Source organism: Ambystoma mexicanum, chromosome 4q (genome assembly GCF_040938575.1).
Source record: "Ambystoma mexicanum isolate Mex_15411 chromosome 4q, UKY_AmexF1_1, whole genome shotgun sequence".
In the NCBI taxonomy this organism is placed as follows: domain Eukaryota; kingdom Metazoa; phylum Chordata; class Amphibia; order Caudata; family Ambystomatidae; genus Ambystoma; species Ambystoma mexicanum.
The window spans coordinates 51,847,316-51,854,520 of record NC_090928.1 but is presented as its reverse complement, the minus strand read 5'-3'; positions in this window follow the sequence as shown (position 1 = coordinate 51,854,520).

The following is a 7,205-nucleotide window of genomic DNA, read 5'->3' as shown; positions in this document are numbered from 1 at the left end:
GCGAGGGGCACCACCCGCCTAGCCGCGGCTTCATTCCCCTCTGCCTATAAGTCCACCGCACCTTCTCAGGTCATTGGGACCTTTCTTTCGGCACGCCGAGGCCCGCCGCACTCCCCCCCCCGTGGTATACTAGCAATAATCCCACGCAGTAAGTCCTGCCACAGTGACCCAGCAGCTCCAAGATGTCAAGAAGCGGCAAGGCCTCTAAGCAAGCGGACATCGTCTCCCTACTAGCGAACACTACTACGGAGAGATCCAGAAAGGGGGACCCACCGGAAGATCCCACCAACATCCCCATGTCTGCAACACCGGCATCAACCCAGTGCCCATCCCAATTAGTCTCTAAAGCCGACCTGCAAGATCTACTGTCAGCCTTGACTAAAGAAATCCAAAAAAGCGCAGAAGAGGTCACTAAGAAAATTAACTCTCTAGACGGGCGGATGGGAGAAGTAGAACACCAAACGGCCGAGCTTGAAGCGGAGGTCTGTGACCAAAGATTTGAAACCGAGCAGGACAGGGACAGGATCGCGGCCTTTGAGGCAAGATGCAACCTCCTAGAGGCAAAACAGGAGGACGCAGAGAACCGCTCTCGGAGGAATAACATCCGCTTACGAGGAATATCTTCCTCCATCCCAGATGCAGAATTAAAAAGCTATGTCACAAATCTACTTAGATTTATAATTACACTTCCAGATAGCGCACCCTTGGAAATAGATCGGGTGCACAGAACCTCCCCAAGAAGGGAATCCACATTCCCACCGGATGTACTAGTCAGAATCCATTTCTTTCAAATGAAGGAAGAAATTATGCGCGAGGCGAGGCAAATGCGCCAGATCACGTTCCAGGGCTCCGCAATCTCGCTCTATCAGGACCTAGCCGCCTCCACATTACAAAAGCGGAAAATCATGCGACCTCTATCGGAATGGCTACGAGACAGAAAGATTCCGTATCAATGGGGTTTCCCGACCTCAGTCAAATTTAAATGGGAAGGAGCCCTGAGGCAAATTCACACGCCTAAAGAGGCGGATAAATTCATGGGCCTCAGAAAGTCTGACGGGGAGTCGGAATCAGAATAACCATCCCGACCTCCTCGGGAAAAGCCTCCCACAGGAGAATGGTCAAAAGCCGGCAGAAGACGAAGACTCCGGGGTCCCCCTAAGAAAGACACCTCGCTGGGATGACCAACCTGGCAAGAACTTACCCGAGTCCTGGCAACTCCATCGTGTGGGGAGAAAGCCTCCAGAATCATCAACTCTCATTTACGGCAACAGTGCAGGAGCAAGGATGAGCTCCGAAAGAATTCGGATCAGCGGCCCAGGTTCCCGGCCCTCACCAGGAGGCCTCCGTTAACAAGATGGCTCCAAAGCAGCCCGCTTTATTGAACCACAGCCTCACTCCATAGCTATCCAGCGCCCCACAATCCGCCTGGCGGAAAAGGACAGGACAGTCCATGATCTAACGGCCATTCTGACGTTTTTGCTCCCTGCACTCTGGCCCTCCCATGAGTCGCTTTTGCTAACCCATATTGAATGATTGCTGTTCTGCGATTGCTGTTGTGATATATATATTGCTTATATGTAAAACCAAATAAGAAGTTGTAGGGAAAGCACAAGTTAAACCGAAATATCTTCAGACACCCCCTAGCAACACTTCCCTGAAGTTTTGTGAACAAGTAATGCAGTCACACTTTAGCAGAAAGATAAGTGAATGAAAACTGAGCAAAATGGCACTGCACAAGTTAAAACAGTAGGAAGGAAGAGGGGTCTAGAAGATTTAGGTGCATCAACACATTTCTCATTGAAAACCATTCAAGTGAGAGCAGATCTAACAAATCAGCCAGAGTCAATAGGCCTGAGCCAGAGTCAGTGGTACAGGACCAAGAGCTTAGGAGCAAAAATGTTCTTGTAGCTGCAGTCAAGTCTTTAGTAGAAAAATATTGAAGAGGTAGATGCGAGGCGTAAGACTATGTTAAGAGAGAGGGCGGCCGACCCCACAAGTAGTTAAAGGATTTAAAACACCTTTAGGGCTACCATGGAGAAAGGCCGGCCTGGTGGAACAATGTACCTTAAACGTGGAGAAGTGGCTCCTGCAGTGGCGATTGTTCCTGGTAGTTCCTGCAGGCCGAGGGGTCCAACAGAGGAAGAGAGGCTCTCGTCGTGGAGGAAGGTTCGAGTCGCTGCACTACCCAGGGATGAAACCAGCCGCGGTGCTGCCAAACGAAGTTTAAAAGGTACGCTCCTTTTAATCGCGGTCCGGGTCGATAGCTGCCAGGCTATCCAGTCTCCAAGTGTGGGGCACTGTCGATTCGACCAAGGCAGGTCTGAGGAAGCGATAAGTGCACTGGTTGACCCCACCAGCTCAAGGGAAGGAGACTCTTTCGCTGAAGATCTCCTCTCGTTGTGTGGAAGAAAAGTGGTGAGACGACCCGGCAGGGCTTCACCGGTGGTGTAGATGCTGAAGATATCTGTGGCTTCTCTCCCCTTCGGTTCTGTAGTTCCAGTGGCGACGTCTTGCTCTTCCAGTCCTCAGGACCCTGTTTTTATGCAGAAAGAGACCCATTCATACAGCCTAGCTGTCACTCACACAGTGGAGTGGTCTTCTTGGCGGGAGACCCTCCAGCCTATCAGGTTAGAGTGCGATCTGAGTTGCTGTGGCAACTCTGTCCAGGGGTTCTACTCCCCCTCCCAAACAACAGACCCACCCCAGACTCAGAGGCGCCGAAAGGAGGGCTTCTTGGCAGAAGCCCGCCAAAAGTGCGAACAAGGGATCCCCGACCTGGGTTAGGAAAATGGAGTAAGACTCGAGAAAGAAGTTATATCAAGGTTCTGGCAAATAAAACCTACCGGAGTAAAGTTAATAATAAAGTACACCGGCGGTATATTAGAGGCTGTCAGTAAAAGCCTCGAACAATGGGAAAATCCCATAGGAAAATATTCACGGTCGAATATAAAAGGCAGTAACCACTGCCACCAGCCAGAAACTTTGTAGAGAGGGACTTTAAGGTACCCTCTCGAAAATGAACATAGGGGAAAAACTATTAACCCCTTCCAGTACCTCCATATTAAGATGGGTTGTACTGGTTTAGTTCATAGAGATTGACTAGTAAAGTCAATGGGGACTTTACATACCCTGGGAGACAGTAGTCAGTCCCAGGGTATGGAGTCTATGTTTCGGGGTTGCTACGACACCCCCAAGGTCACTGCACGGAGGGTTCTGTGTAACACATGTGCATAAAGATGGTTCCTATGGGTGAGAGAAAAGATCCCATAGGCATTAAACACAAAATAGCCTAGAACACACATAGCAAAGATGCCTAAGAGTGGGAAAAAAGAGTCTCACTCTTAGCAGGTAAAAAGAAATAAACCCTTCAAATCCAGCAAAGCTGCTGGGGGACTCTTTAGGTAAGGGAAATTAGCCATAAGTGAGAATTCTCCATAACAGAGCACCACCTAAATAAGAGTTCCCCAATTCGGGGAGCTGAAACGTGCAGACAAAGAAACTTGGCACTCACATAACTTTATGTGAGTTTCTAAGAAATTAGGGCACAGACCAGATGTGCTTGAAACAATTTAATAGGAGATTTCTCGGGTTTGGGGAGGAGTACACCCCAAAAGGAATAAGGGAATATTCTAGAAACAAAAGGAGTTGAACTATATAAAATAGTGCCAGGGATGTGTGAGAGCATCTTGGAGTAAGACACAGGCAACAGATTCAAGGTTCAAAGTAAACACTTTTATTAACGTAAATGTCAGGATGGAAAAACGCTGATCTTGCCCTATACTATGGTGGGATATCCCTACCAAACCAAAACTAAAGAAAGTCAAAGTCCACAAGTTCAATTTAGGAATCTGTCTGTGTCCAAATCCTATACTTGCCCTCACAACTAATCTTATACGTGTAGGGATGTCAGGAACCTACCAAATAGTGTTCAGCATAAAGTTCAGAGTTTTGTACAACTTGCAGCTTTCTTTCAGCTCTCTTCCCCGAGTATAAAGCAGTTCTAACAAAAGTTTCAGGATTGCCTTAAGGTCCAAAGTAATATAAGGTTAGTACTCATGGTTCGCTTCCCCAAGATATACTTTCAATGATGTAGCGATATGATGAGGTTTCCCGATTCTCTTACTGTTCTGCACCACACTTGCACCCTCTGCATATGACTAGTCTTTGTACAAAAAATGTCTTGGTTGAAAATAGTATTTCGTTTTAATCCACTTTTTACAGTGAACCTCCACAATTCCATTCACTTTGGATTACAATATACATTGGGTTTGCTGTCTTTGTTAAAGTTCTATTCACCTTAGAGTTCAATATGCGTTGGTTTCTTTGGTTTAACATTTAACTGAATTGTAGATTCAATGTATGTGAACGTTGTTTGCAATTTAAGTTTCATTCACTTTTGGACTTGGCATACATTGTATTTATTTAAATGGTAAAGCTTAATTTCTTTTGAATCTTCATAGGAAAAAATCTTCTCTCAGTGCGGTATTCAGAATATGAAGATGTATTTGTCAATCTTTGTTTTCGGTTCAGTATTCAATAATGTTTAAAGGTTTTCATATAAATCACTCTGTTAGTTTCAATTCACTATGTTGTAACATGCCTTTGTAGTTTGCCTTTGAATATGCCCAGCACTCAGAGACTTTCAAAATCTTGCTTTCATCTGCACGCATCCATTCTGTAACAAAGTATTCTTACTTGTTTAAAGATTAACAAGTCCTATTGTTCACAGGTTTCCAAGGATTCGGACCGAAAACCTTCAAAAGCATGTCTCACCACTCACGCGACCACTCCAATACAATATAACCTTGCGTGTAAGATCAAATACTCGCATACCAAGTTTCTGTTTGCTTAGAAACTCACTGGTTGCTCCAATGTGAGTTTCTGCAGCGCAGATTTCCCAGCCTTCCGGTTGGTGCCTCAGGGCTCCACCTCATACCCCATAGGCACTCCTGGATCTGGTTCTGGCCCCAGGAGAACAAGCACTTTGAGCAATAGAAAAAGAGGCCGCCTTCCAACACGGCTCTCTTTTCAAGGCCCCTTTGGTTCCACTGTACTCTAGCTTCTGGACGACTCTTCCCTGAACCATAGGTGTGCTCCACATGGACAGCTCCCTGCTGTTTCCCTTGACCTCTCTGCTGCTATTTCACCGCCACTGCTTCCTCTCTCACTCTCACTTGGTGAGGCTTTGTATACACCTGCAGCCCCTTAACAGGCTGCAGGTGTGAGTTTACAATTAGCCCTGCCTGACGATCATTAAGGGGACATGCCTGACCTCTACTGCTCTCAGCAAGTCTCTTCCGCGTCCCAGTACCAGAGTGGTGAAAGCAACTACTCTTCAATACTCCGGTTTGCCTCTTCTTCATCTCAGTACTTTTTGTAGTTATGCATGAGGAAGTCATGGGAGTTGATTTATAATACCCCATGAAGACAGGGGAAGGGCTGGGTTGATCATTAGTAGGAAAAGCAGGATACCATGGGCCTCATTCCGAGTATGGAGGTAATCATGGCGCTATTCGCGCCATGACTACCTCCAATACCGGTACTGAGTCCGCCCTGGTTCAATGGGGATTTACCGGTCTATTCTGACCTTTGCGGGACCGGTAGGTCCCCATTGAAAAAGCCATTCCCCATTCCCATTTCAGCCCCCATAGGGCTCAATGGGAAGGCGCTAATAACGGTACCGCAAATTGCGGTACCGTTATTAGCTCTGAAGTCCCTTAACGGGCCCCGTCCATAACGCCTGGTAAAACCAGGCGTTAAGGAAGGGACCCGCTAAGGGTCCTCGGAATAGGGTGCAAAGGGATTACCGGCACCGATGTCCTTAACGGTGCCCGGTATCCCTTTGCGCCCAACTCGGAATGAGGGCCTATGTCTCTCCCAAGTGCATCCTACTAGCAGTCTCCACAGACCATACACTCAGGTGATGCTCCCTCACTTGCCCACCCCCTGGGTCGGGATTCAAGAGCGATGGCCTTTCCTTGGTCACCTGCGTAGAGGGTCCATGGGGAATAGGAGAACACCCTTAGGTTTCCCACAATGTGCCAATAAAAAGTGGGGTTATGCAGCTTCATGGTCAACCTGGTACTAAAGAATAAACTCCTTTTCCTAGTCTTAACACGTCTCTGCCCTTTCTTGGAACCCTTGCTCTTGTAACGTAAATTACAAATGCAGTGGCCAGCAAAAGTCTAAAACCTAATTCTAAAGTCTTGTTAGCTCACAGACTAACCCTATGCTATAAAAAAAAAGTTCTCCAATTCTTGGTCAGCACAACATTTCACAAATCCTATCTTGAAAAGAGTTCAAGCATTGCACATGCTTTCTCCTCAGTCTTGTCTTCCAGTGTTACTCATGATTCAGGCCTCTCGAAGAACTGCTCATCTCCAAGAGGTGTGGTTTCCAGACTATGGACGGCATGTGGTCTCTGATTTCTCTTGTATCTTGGGTTCTGCAATAGGTATTTTTCCACAAACTCATCCAAGGTTCTTTTAGACAGCCAGCATACTTGGCCCTCCAGCTAGGGGCTTTATGTTTCATGGAAGTGGTTTCTGGTTCCTTCAAGAAAAATACAGCGTGCGTGCCTTCCTTCACATCTCAGTAGCTAAAGTCTCTCTCAGTTCCTCCTCACGTACACCATTTTCTCCTGCAATGTCGACTCTGCCTTGATTCAGGCAGTTGGCATACAAGATTCCTTCCAGCACTTGAGCAGCATGACTGCTTCTCTCCATCTTGCCTACCCTACTGATATGTCTTGCTTTCTTTGATACTATCAGACCAGCGGGATCTAAAGTAATCTGGTCTGGGATTGGTTTGGCCAAAAAGGTGTTTTCGTTATTTGCTTTCAGCCGACCTATGCCTATAAAAGATCGCCACATCATTGGCACCATCTTGGAATTTCTTCGGCAGCTTGCTGCTGCTCCTTGGCGTTCCATGGTTTTCCGTTTTGAGGAAAATGGAATTAATTCTCTATATTAGGCTAACTTAACATTCAGGGCAAGGTAAAGAGCGCCTTTCCTTCACCTGGTGGTGAGCATGTTTGGTTGTCCTTTCAAGAGTTGTGCCTGCACTTGGTCCTGCAGACCTCCATCCAGCGTTCATGTGTCGGTGGCCTGTTTACTGAATTCCTTCTGATCTACTGGTGAGCTACTGTGTCTATGCAGGGTTTAGGGGAGTCTGCTTCATCCACCCACCTTGAGGCCATTTAGATA